This window comes from Pristiophorus japonicus, chromosome 5, assembly GCF_044704955.1.
Source record: "Pristiophorus japonicus isolate sPriJap1 chromosome 5, sPriJap1.hap1, whole genome shotgun sequence".
NCBI classification, from domain to species: Eukaryota; Metazoa; Chordata; class Chondrichthyes; family Pristiophoridae; genus Pristiophorus; species Pristiophorus japonicus.
The window spans coordinates 17,607,284-17,620,839 of NC_091981.1; positions in this window are offsets into that span (position 1 = coordinate 17,607,284).

The following is a 13,556-nucleotide window of genomic DNA, read 5'->3' on the forward strand; positions in this document are numbered from 1 at the left end:
ACACTGTGCAACACATAAATCGAACAAGTGTTCTATTTTATTTAAACATAACATTTAAAGGACAAAATAAGCTCCAGCAGCAACGACTAAGGCCTAGAAGCTCGTCCATGCAGTGCTGGTTCCAGGGCGCCTGCTGGCCGACTCAGGTCCCAATATGGCGGGCAGGAAGCACGTGCACATTTCCAGCTGGAAGTGCGCTGCACCTCTCTCCCACATATTGGTCAACGTGGTCAATGCTGGTGTCAGGAGAGCACGTCCGGATGAATAAAGGGCCCAATATTTTATTTAAATGAGGGTCCTGCACTTCTTGCTGGACCGTTCTTGCATTGGTTGGAGCTAGGCTAATTCTGGACACAGTAGGTGTCATGAAGTACTCCAGCCACAGGGTGGCATTTGTCCGATTGGACAGAAAAAAACAATGAGAATGCAAAACCAAAGAGTAAACCAGCAGCAGCCAAGCATCCATTTTAGTTTACACTGTCTGTAATATTATTGATTAAAAACAAACCCCCTGCTGTATTAAACCTTTCCAGAAGTACAGCGATGTAAGTAGCTTTGTCTCATCCAATTATTCTGGAATTGTTGTATTTATATGTGAGGTACAGAAAGAGATAAGTAACTTCTCTTGATTACTGCTTGTATTTGATTGTTAATGTTGAGTTACAAGAATGTTAGATCTGTCTTTTATTCTTTAAGAACAGCTTTCACACTACATTATTAAAGGATTTGGATTCTGAAGCTCTTACCATTGGTCATATTTCTGGTACAGCATTGAAGCTAGCTGGAGAATCCGAGCTACGCTCTGACAGACACCAGTACAGTTCTCGATTGTCCATCTACCCAGTGCTTTGCTTGCCCTGTGCTGAACTTGTACAGTTTGACGTAAGAAGGAAAGAAAGAAAGAAAGACTTGCATTTCAATAGTGCCTTTCACAACCACCGGATGTCTGAAAGTGCCTTTAACATAGTAAAACATCCCAAGGCGCTTCACAAGAGTGTTATAAGACAAAAAAAAATGGACACCGAGCCAGATAAGAAGAAATTAGTGCAGGTGACCAGAAGTTTGGTCAAAGAGATAAGTCCTACGGAGCGCCTTGCAGGAGGAAAGAGAGGCGGAGAGGTTTAGGCAGGGAGTTCCAGACTTTGGACCTAGGCAACAAAAGGCACGGCCACCAATAGTTGAGCAGTTATAATCAGGGATGCTCAAGTGGGCAGAATTTGAGGAGCTCAGATATCTTGAGGGGGGTTTGTGAGGCTGAAGGAGATTTCAGAGTTAGGGAGGGGCGAGACCATGGAGGGGTTTATAAACAATGGATGAGAATTTTAAAATCGAAGCGTTGCTTAACCGGGAGCCAATGTAGGTCAGCGAGCACAGGGGTGATGGGTGAGCGGGACTTGGTGCGAATTAGGACATGGGCTGCCGAGCTTTTGATCACCTCAAGTTTACGTAGGGTATAAAGTGGGAGGCCAGCCAGGAGTGCATTGGAGTAGTCAAGTCTAGTGGTCACAAAGGCATGGAGAAGGGTTTCTGCAGTAGGTGAGCTGAGGTAAGGGTGGAGACAGGCGATGTTACAGAGGTGGAAATAGGTGGTCTTAATTATGCTGCGGATATGTGGCCGGTAGCTCATATCCGGGTCAAATATGACACCTAGGTTGCAGACAGTCTGGTTCAGCCTCGGACAGATGCTGGGAAGGCATCCGCACTTGCGGGTTTCCCATGCGAAAATCCTGCTGCTGCAGTGCTTTTCCTGGCTCCGAATTATTAGCGGTCCCTGTTCTTGTCGGTGCCTGGAGCGAAGCATATCATTATAAGAACATAAGAACATAAGAAATAGGAACAGGAGTCAGCCATACGGCCCCTCGAGTCTGCTCCGCCATTCAATAAGATCATGGCTGATCTGATCATGGACTCAGCTCCACTTCCCTGCCCGCTCCCCATAACCCCTTATCCCCTTATCGTTTAAGAAACTGTCTATTTCTGTCTTAAATTTATTCAGCGTCCCAGCTTCCACAGCTCTCTGAGGCAACGAATTCCACAGATTTACAATCCTCTGAGAGATAACATTTCTCCTCAGCTCTGTTTTAAATGGACGGCCCCTTATTCTAAGATCATGCCCTCTAGTTCTAGTCTCCCCCATCAGTGGAAACATCCTCTCTGCATCCACCTTGTCAAGCCCCCTCATAATCTTATACATTTCGATTAGATACCTCTCATTCTTCTGAATTCCAATGAGTAGAGGCTCAACTTACTCAACCTTTCCTCATACGTCAACCCCCTCATCCCCAGAATCAACCGAGTGAACCTTCTCTGAACTGCCTCCAAAGCAAGTATATCCTTTCGTAAATATGGAAACCAAAACTGCACGCAGTATTCCAGATGTAGCCTCACCAATACCTTATATAGCTGTAGCAAGACTTCCCTGCTTTTATACTCCATCCCCTTTGCAATAAAAACCTGTGGGAAAAGTAAACTCCACATTATTGATTCTTGCAGTGCCGCCATACAAATTGATGGGATTTTCTTTTCGCTTTCCTATTTTTAATAAAGATTGGATTCAGCTTTTCTGAATTTGGATGATTTAAGTCATAAGCTGAGTTTGTGCCGCTCAAAGCTTCTCAAACAAAGCCAGCAGTGCTGGGGATTTCCGAACTGATACACAAAGCTATCCCTATAATCGCCTAAGATTTCCTGAACAACATTCAAGGCTGATCCCCGCTGATCATTTCAATCGCACCTCATGCTGCTAGTCAAATTCCATGCTCATCTCTCAGGGGTTCCCCTGCGAATAGTCCAGACTTGCGACTGATACTGTCTGACTGTGGATATGAGAGCACGGTGAGATTTTAAAAGTATGAAGTGTGTTTAATTCAGCAATCTTTAAAGACGCATTTTTTTGCAGAATAAAAATATCCTATTTATGAAGAAAGGAGTTTGGAAGAATGAGATGTGATCTTATCAAAATGTATAAGATTCTGAGGGGGCTTGACAGGGCAGATGCAGACAGGATGTTTCTGCTCGTGGGGACATAGTTTCAGAATAAGGGGTCGCCCATTTAAAATAGAGATGAGGAGGAATTTCTTCTCTCAGAGGGTCGTGAATCTTTGGAATTCTCTGCCCCAGAGAGCTGTGAAGGCTGGATCATTGAATATACTGAAGGTGGGGATAGACAGATTTTTGAACAATAAGGGAGTGAAGGGTTATGGGGAGCGGGCAGGGAAGTGGAGCTGAGCCCATGATCAGATCAGCCATGATCTCATTGAATGGCAGAGCAGGCTCGAGGGGCCAAATGGCCTACTCCTGCTCCTATTTCTTACATTTTTATGTCATACTGAGAGTCTGGTCATGAAGATTCTGGTGATTGAGCTGTCAACTGAACCGAAAATTTTGATTTGTTGGTGCTTTCGATCAAATCTGCTGCAAGATTGGCAGAGAATAAATATACAAACTTACCATGAACAATTGGAGATAACAGCACATTTAAAATTCCCCTTGCCAAAGCGTCCGACATCTTTCTTACTAAAAACATCTGCTGCTATTCACACTGCTGCTCTTGCTCCTAGAGCAGTGACAGGAGCAAATCCCAATGACAACCAGATTGTGCTTCTGACATTGATGCAGACCGATATTTTGCCAGAAGCTGTGACTGAGATATCCCTTCTCCATTATATTCGCTTTGTTACAGGGTGCTGGCGTTAATCAGCAATGAAAGAGGAATGAAATGGAGAAGAATAAATTAGAATTCAGAACGAAAAAGCCAAATAAAAATCTACTTTTGCAATCATTACATTTAAAATGCCATTTCAATTGGTGTCCTGCACTGTTGGGAAAGCCCATTCCTCTCAAGCAAGACTTGCATTTATATAGCGCCTTTAACATAGTAAACCATCCCGAGGTGCTTCACAGGAATATTATCAAACAAAATTTAACACTGAACCACAGAAGGAGATATTACAATAGATGATCAAAAGCTTAGTCAAAGGGGGATAGGTTTTAAGGAGGAAAGAGAGGTGGAGAGGCGGAGAGATTTAGGGAGGTAATGCCAGAGCATGGGGCCCAAGCAGCTGAAGACATGGCCGCCAATGGCAGAGCAGAGCCCAGCGGGACACAAAATGAACAAGCACGAGAGCGGCAACCGACCTGTGAGTGAGAGAAGTAAAACGAAATCCAAGTGTGCCATCACAGGAAAGCAGGGAAGTGATTGGTTGGTCAGTATTTCTCTCTTTTTCTTGGGCATTGGTTTAAATTAAGAGTCAGGATTAAAAACGAAACATTAGTAATTAAACTTAATTAATTAAATAAAATATATTCGAGATGCCAGGGGAGGCAATGTGTTACTGCTGCATCATGTGAGAGATGGTGGACACCATTGAGGTCCACGGCAACCAAATCCGCAGCAAGTGTCCGCAGTTCGAGATACTTCTGCTCCATGTTGATGAGCTGGAGTCCGAGCTTCAAAGACTGCGACACATCAGGGAGGGGGAGAGTGACCTGGACGCAGTGTTCCAGAAGCGAGTCACACCCCTTAAGTTAAATAATTCTAATTTGGTCCGTGGTCAGGGACAGGAGGGTGTGACTATGAGTGAGGCAGGTATGGGGACCCAGGACGTAGTGATTGAGGAGCCTTAGCCCTTGCTCTTGTCCATGAAGTTCGAAGCTCTTACTCCCTGTGTGGACGAGAGCAGGGAGGATGAGCAACCTGACCACAGCACCGTGGTACAGGGGGCCTTTCAAGTTGGGGGAGTGAAAAGAAATGTTGTAGTGGTAGGGGACAGTATAGTTAGGGAGATAGATGGTATTCTCTACAGCTGAGAGCGTAAGTCCCAAAGGCTATGGTGCCTGCCCGTTGCCAGGGTTAAGGACATCTCCTCTGGGCTGGAGAGGAACTTGGAATGGGAGGGAAAAGATCCAGTTGTCGTAGACCACATAGGTACCAATGACATAGGTAGGACAAATAAAGAGGTTCTGCTGAGGGATTATGAGCAGCTAGGGATTAAATTAAAAAGCAGACCCACAAAGGTATTAATCTCTGGATTACTATGTGAGCCACGAGCAAATTTGCATAGGGTAAATAGGATCAGAGAGATGAATGCATGGCTCAAAGATTGATGTGGGAGTCATGGGGTGCTGCCATCAATACTGGGATAGCAGGGAGCTGTTCCGTCGTGACAGACTTCATTTGAACCTGGCTGGGACCAGTGTCCTGGTGAATCGAATAACTAGGGCTGTAGGTAGGGTTTTAAACTAAATAGTGGGGGGGAACAATACGGTGAGTGGAAATTTAAAAAGTCAAAAGGAAAGGAGAAGGCAAAAGTTCAGGGTAGCGATAAGGGTAATGACAACCAGAGTGTGACAGGAAGGGACAGAGCGTATACACATAAGATAAAATTAAAAGCTCTATATCTGAACGCATGAAGCATTCGTAATAAGATAGATGAGTTGACAGCACAAATAGAAATAAATGGGTATGATCTGATTGCCATTACAGAGACAGGTTGCAAGGTGACCAAGACTGGGGACTGAATATTCAGGAGTATCTGCCATTTCGTAAGGATATGCTGAAAGGAAAAGGAGGCGGGGTAGCTCTGTTAACAAGGGATGAGATCAGTGCAGTACTGAGAAATGATATTGGTTCAGAAGATCAAGATGTAGAATTAGTTTAGGTAGAGATAAGAAATAATAAGGGAAAGAAGTCACTGGTGGGAGTAGTCTATAGGCCCCCAAACAGTAGCCACACTGTAGGACAGAGTATAAATCAAGAAATAATGGAGGCTTGTAAGAAAGATACGTCAATAATCATGAACGATTTTAATCTTCATATTGTTGGACAAGTCAAATTGGCAAAGGTAGCCTTGAGGAAGAGTTCATAGAGTGTATGCAGGATGGTTACTTGGAACAATACATTGTGAAACCAAACAGGGGGCAGACTATTCTAGATCTGGTAATATGTAACAAGTCTGGATTAATTAATGATCTTGTAGTGAAGGATTTCAAATTCAGTTTGAGGGTGAGAAAGCTAGGTCTCAAACTAGTGTCCTGAACTTAAATAAAGGTAATTACAAAGGTATGAAGGCTGGGTTGGTTAAAGTGGACTGGGAAAATATATTAAAGGGTAAGACCGTAGAAAAGCAGTAGCAAACATTTAATTAGATATTTCATAACTCTCAGCAAAGATATATTCCAATGAGAAAGAAAGACTCTAAGGGAAGAATGGACCATCAGTGGCTAACTAAGGAAGTAAAGGATGGTATCAAATTGAAAACAAAGGCATACAATGTTGTGAAGGACAGTGGAAGGCCAGAGGATTGGGAAATTTTTAGAAACCAGCAAAGGACGATTAAAAAAATGATAAAGCAGAGCAGATAGCACATGGGAGTAAACTAGCAAGAAATATGAAACAGACAGTGAGAGCTTCTATAGGTATATAAAAAGGAAGAGAGTAGCTAAAGTAAACGTTGCTCCCTTAGAGGATGAACTGGGGAATGAATAATGGGTAAGAGGGAAATGGCGGAGACTTTGAGCAAATATTTTGTATCGGTCTTCATGGTAGAAGAAATTAAAAAGATCCCAATAACTGATAATCAAGGAGCTAGTGGGGGGGGGGGGGGTTACTTAAAATAATCACTGTCACTAGAGATAAAGTACTAGGCAAACTAATGGGACTAAAAATGGACAAGTCCCCTGCACCTGATGGCCTGCATCCTAGGGTCTTAAAAGAAGTGGCTGCAGAGATAGTGGATGCATTGGTTGTAATCTACCAAAATTCCCTAGATTCTGGAGAGGTCCCAGTGGACTGGAAAACTGCAAATCTAATGCCCCTATTTAAGAAAGGAGGGAGACAGAAAGCAGGAACCAATAGTCTATTTAGCCTAACATCTGTCATTGGGAAAATGCTGGAGTCCATCATTAAGGAAGTAGTAGCAGGACATTTGGAAAATCATCATGCAGTCAAGCAGAGTCGGCATGGTTTTATGAAAGGGAAATCATGTTTGAAAAATTTTCTGGAGTTCTTTGAGGATGTAATGAGCAGGGTGGATAAGGGTGGACCAGTAGATGTGGTGTATTTGGATTTTCAGAAGGCATTCGATAAGGTGCCACATAAAAGGTTACTGCACAAGAGAAGAGCCCACGGGGTTGGGGATAATATTTTAGATAGAGGATAGAGGATTGGCTAACTAACAGAAAACAGTCAGAATAAATGGGTAATTTTCCAGTTGGCAGTTTCCAGCTGGGGCCTCAATTATTTATAATTTATATGAATGAATTGGATAAAGGGACCAAGTGTAATGTAGACAAATTTGCTGATGATACAAAGATAGGTGGGAAAACAAAGTTGTGAGGATGCCATAAAGAATCTACAAAAGGATACAGATAGGCTCAGCGAGTGGGCAAAAATTTGGCAGAAAGCAAATTACTATTTAAATGGGGAGAAATTACAAAATGCAGCAGTACAGAGGGATCTGGGGGTTCTTGTGCATAAAACACAAAAAGTTAGTATGCAGGTACAGCAAGTAATCAGGAAGGCAAATGGAATGTTGGCCTTTATTGCAAAGGGGGATGGAGTATAAAAGCAGGGAAGCCCTGTTACAACTGTACGGGGTGTTGGTGAGGCCACACCTAGAGTATTGTGTACAGTTTTGGTCTCCTTATTTAAGGAAGGTACATTTGAATTGGAGGCAGTTCAGAGAAGGTTTACTAGGTTGATTCCTGAGATGAAGGGGGTGTCATATGAAGAAAGGTTGAGCAGGTTGGGTCTATACTCATTGGAGTTTAGAAGTATGAGATATTATTGAAACATATAAGATTCTGAGGGGGCTTGACAGTGTTAATGCAGAGAAGATGTTTGAGCGATAAGGGAGTCAAGGGTTATGGGGAACAGGCAGGGAAGTGGAGTTGAGACCAAGATCAGATCAACCATGATCTTATTGAATGGTGCAGGAGGCTCGAGGGGTCAAATGGCCTACTCCTGCTCCTATTGTTCATGTTCTTATGTTCTTATGTAAGGTGAAACAATTGAAATCATGGATGTTTAAGAGGCCAGAATTAGAGCAGTGCAGTTATCTTGGGAGCAGGGGGGTGGGGGTTGGGGGGGGCGGGCTTGTGGGGCTGGAGGAGATTACAGATAGGGAGGGGCGAGGCCATGGACTGATTTGAAGGCAAGGATGAGAATTTTAAATCACGGTATTGCTTAATCGGGAGCATCAGCGAACACAGGGGTGATGGGTGAACGGGACTTATTTTATTTGCCTTAATTATGATACAAATGTTCGATGGATGAATTGGGTAACTGTATCAGATGTTTATCTACTGAATGATTTGTCATTCTCTACTGTGACATTCTCTACTGTGACATTTAACTTATTTAACAGAAACAATATGGTGCTTGTTATCATTGGTTGAGTTTTTTACCAGTCTTATGTTTTTGTTGGTTAGTTGTTGTAAGGTACAATTGTCAGTAATCTGTGTCATTGTTTGGAAGGTTGACAAGGGCCTTGGAGAGGAGGAAAAAGAGATTTACTAGAATGGTACCAGGGACAAGGGACTTCAGCTATGTGGATATACTGGAGACGCTGAGATTATTCGCCCCAGAGCAGAGAAGTTTCAGAGGAGACTTGATGGACACATTCAAAATCGTGAAGGGTTTTTTATAGTGTAAATAAGGAGAAAGTTTTTCCAATGGCAGGACGGTTGGGAACCAGAGGACGCAGATTTAAAATAATTGGCAAAGGAACCAGAGGGGAGATGAGAAGAATTATTTTGTGCAGCAAGTTGTTATTATCTGGAATGCGCTGCTTGAAAGGGCAGTGGAAGCAGATTCAATCGTAACTTTTGAAAGGGAATGATACATACTTGAAAAGGAAAGATTTGCAGAGCTATGGGGAAGGAACAAGGGGAGTGGCACTAATTGGATATCTCTTTCAAAGAGCCGGCACAGGCACGTTGGCCAAATGGCCGCCTTATACACGACTCTATGATTGTTAAATTTTAATCTATACAGTCTCTGCGATAGGTTTTCCTAATCCTGCCCTTTTCATGTTGGGGGCAAAAGTTCCACGTGCCACCCGACCTCGCCATGACCCTGGGCAATACGTCAGTGCGTATTCATGATTGGCTTCAGCAGGAATTCCTGCCAGCAAGGGTCATCCAACAACCACAAGGGAAATCAAAGCCGTGCTTCTGTTGCACCAGAAGAACTGGAACGTAATATTAATTGGTCACAAGGCCCTAGTGACTGGAATAGAATCATAGAAATTTACTGCACAGAAGGAGGCCATTTGGCCCATCCTGTCCATGCCAGCCTAATCCCATTTTCCAGCTCTTGGTCCGTAGCCTTGTCGGTTATGCCACTTCAAGTGCATATCCAAGTACTTTAGAAATGCTATGAGGTTTTGCACCTTGACCACCCTTTCAGGCAATGAATTGCCAGACCCCCACCACCCTCTGTGTGAAAATATGACTCATCAAATCCCGTCTGAACCTTCTACCAATTACATTAAATCTATGCCCCTGGTTATTGACCCCTCTGCAAAGGGAAATAGGTCCTTCCTATCCACTCTACCGAGGCCCCTCATCATTTTATGCACCTCAATAAGATCTCCCCTCAGCCTCCTCTTCCAAAGAAAACAACCCCAGCCTATCCAATCTTTCCTCATAGCTAAAATTCTCCAGTCCAGGCACTATCCCCATAAATCTTGTCTGTACCCTCGCTAGTGCAATCACATCTTTGCTGTAATGTGGTGACCAGAACTGTACACAGTACTCTAGCTGTGGCCTAACTAGTGTTTTATACAGTTCAAGCTTAACCTCCCTGCTCTTGTATTCTATGCCTCGGCTAATAAAGGCAAGTATCCCATATACCTTCTTAACCAACTTATCTACCTGGCTTGATACCTTCAGGGATTGGTGGACATGCACTCCAAGGTCCCTCTGTTCCTCTACATTTATTGTGTATTCCCTTGCGTTGTTACCCCACCTAAATGCATTAGCTAACAGTTCTGCAGATTGAATTTCATTTGCCACTGTTCTACCCACCTGAACAGTCCATTGATTATGAACCTGGATGATCAATCAGGTGACCTCCACTCAGCCCTCTCCCTCCATTTTCTGCATGTGGTGACATTCCAGCTACCGACCCCGGGCCTACTGCCAAGCTTCACGTGGAGGTCCCGGCACCGACAGGAATAGAGGTGGACAGGGTGTTTTCGAACGGAGAACCCCAATCATGTGTTCCCCCCCCGCCCCCCCTGCCCCACCTCCAATCCCCACTGGTATTTGAATGTGGTGGACAGAACAAAGGCAGCTCAGTGGCTGAAGGAGGGAGGAAATTTGAGGTTGGAGTGCTCAGGTGGCGGTAAACCTCATCGTTAATTTTATCCCCTCTTCCGCTGCTCTCCCGCCCAATTCAGTCAGCATCGTGGAGGAAACGGCAGCCTTTTGGCTGCCTTTTTTTTTGGTTTGCCTCAAGTTTGCAGTTTCTGTGCTTCTCAGGGTCTCTGTCATTTTGTTGAAAAGAAGAAAGACTTGCATTTATATAGTGCCTTTCACAACCACCGGACATCCAAAAGCGCTTTACAGCCAATGAAGTACTTTCTTTTATGAAGTGTAGTCACTGTTGTAATGTGGGAAATGCAGCAGCCATATTGCACAAAGCAAACTCCCACAACTAGCGATGTGATAATGACCAGATGATCTGTTTTAGTCATTTTGATTGAGGGATAAATAATTGGCCAGGACACTGGGGATAACTCCCCTGCTCTTCTTCAAAATAGCACCATGGAATTTTTTACGTCCACCTGAGAGAGCAAACGGGGCCTCAGTTTAACATCACATCCAGAAGACAGCATCTCTGACAGTGCAGCACTCCCTCAGCACTGCACTGCAGTGTCAGCCTAGTTTTTGGTGCTCAAGTCCCTGGAGTGGGACTTAAACCCACAACCTTCGGACTCAGGCGCAAGTGTGCTACTAACTGAGCCATGGCTTACACTGTATTTTAGCATTTTTGTTTCAAATATAATGCATTTTGTGATCAGCATTGCACTCACCGTGGCTGTAGAAGTAATTATTATTTTGTGTCATTAAACTTATCAATAATATCTTCATCAGTTTATTTTTTGTTTTATTGGGTGCATTTGTTTGTCTTTCAAATAGCTTCTAATCTTGTCAGTAATATTGATGTCAGACCCGTCTACCTGTTTTAAATGTTGACCAATACTTGTGAAGTCTCCTCTTGCCCAAATCTTTATGGCTTGCAGGAAAATTCTGCGAAGAATTGTGTTTAATTCAGTCAATGTCCTTTTGGTGGTCTTGCTTTCTGCATTGTTATTTAATAAGCCATGTTTGAATTGTCAAGATTTTTCTCTTGTTTTCTTCCAGGAGAATATTTTCAAATTTCTGTTCTGTTACTTATTTTGTGCATGGTGTCTTGAAGATAAATATTACTTGACTGCAGTTGTAAAAGGAATAATTATCAGTTAATCTACACAACAAGCTTGACTATGACTCTGGATGGTGTGAAGCTCGGTTTTTGAAACATAAGAACATAAGAATTAGGAACAGGAGTAGGCCATCTAGCCCCTCGAGCCTGCTCTGCCATTCAACAAGATCATGGCTGATCTGGCCGTGGACTCAGCTCCACTTACCCGCCCTCTCCCCGTAACCCTTAATTCCCTTATTGGTTAAAAATCTATCCATCTGTGATTTGAATACATTCAATGAGCTAGCCTCAACTGCTTCCTTGGGCAGAGAATTCCACAGATTCACAACCCTCTGGGAGAAGAAATTCCTTCTCAACTTGGTTTTAAATTGGCTCCCCCGTATTTTGAGGCTGTGCCCCCTAGTTCTAATCTCCCCGACCAGTGGAAACAACCTCTCTGCCTCTATCTTGTCTATCCCTTTTATTATTTTAAATGTTTCTATTAGATCACCCCTCATCCTTCTGAACTCCAACGAGTAAAGACCCAGTCTACTCAATCTATCATCATAAGGTAACCCCCTCATCTCCGGAATCAGCCTCGTGAATCGTCTCTGTACCCCCTCCAAAGCCAATATATCCTTCCTTAAGTAAGGTGACCAAAACTACACGCAGTACTCCAGGTGCGGCCTCACCAATACCCTGTACAGTTGCAGCAGGACCTCCCTGCTTTTGAACTCCATCCCTCTCGCAATGAAGGCCAACATTCCATTCGTCTTCCTGATTACCTGCTGCACCTGCAAACTCACTTTTTGGGATTCATGCACAATGACCCCCACGTCCCTCTGCACCGCAGCATGTTGTAATTTCTCCCCATTCAAATAATATTCCCTTTTACTGTTTTTTTTCCCCAGGTGGATGACCTCACATTTTCGGACATTGTATTCCATCTGCCAAACCTTAGCCCATTCACTTAACCTATCTAAATCTCTTTGCAGCCTCTCTGTGTCCTCCACACAACCCGCTTTCCCACTAATCTTTGTGTCATCTGCAAATTTTGTTACACTACACTCTGTCCCCTCTTTCAGGTCATCTATGTATATTGTAAACAGTTGTGGTCCCAGCACCGATCCCTGTGGCACACCAATAACCACCGATTTCCAACCTGAAAAGGACCCATTTATCCCGACTCTCTGCTTTCTGTTAGTTAGCCAATTCTCTATCCATGCTAATACATTTCCTCTGACTCTGCGTACCTTTATCTTCTGCAGTAACCTTTTGTGTGGCACCTTATCGAATGCCTTTTGGAAATCCAAATACACCACATCCATCGGTACACCTCTATCCACCATGCTCGTTATATCCTCAAAGAATTCCAGTAAATTAGTTAAACATGATTTCCCCTTCATGAATCCATGTTGTGTCTGCTTGATTGCACTATTCCTATCTAGATGTCCCACTATTTCTTCCTTAATGATAGCTTCAAGCATTTTCCCCACTACAGATGTTAAACTAACCGGCCTATAGTTACCTGCCTTTTGTCTGCCCCCTTTTTTAAACAGAGGCGTTATATTAGCTGCTTTCCAATCTGATGGCACCTCCCCAGAGTCCAGAGAATTTTGGTAGATTATAACGAATGCATCTGCTATAACTTCCGCCATCTCTTTTAATACCTTGGGATGCATTTCATCAGGACCAGGGGACTTGTCTACTTTGTGTCCCATTAGCCTGTCCAGCACTACCTCCCTAGTGATAGTGATTGTCTCAAGGTCCTCCCTTCCCACATTCCCGTGACCAGCAATTTTTGGCACGGTTTTTGTGTCTTCCACTGTGAAGACCAAAGCAAAATAATTGTTTAAGGTCTCAGCCATTTCCACATTTCCCATTATTAAATCCCCCTTCTCATCTTCTAAGGGACCAACATTTACTTTAGTCACTCTTTTCCGTTTTATATATCGGTAAAAGCATTTACTATCTGTTTTTATGTTTTGCGCAAGTTTACTTTCGTAATCTATCTTTCCTTTCTTTGTTGCTTTCTTAGTCATTCTTTGCTGTCATTTAAAATGTTCCCAATCTTCTAGTTTCCCACTAACCTTGGCCACCTTATACGCATTGGTTTTTAATTTGATACTATCCTTTATTTCGTTGG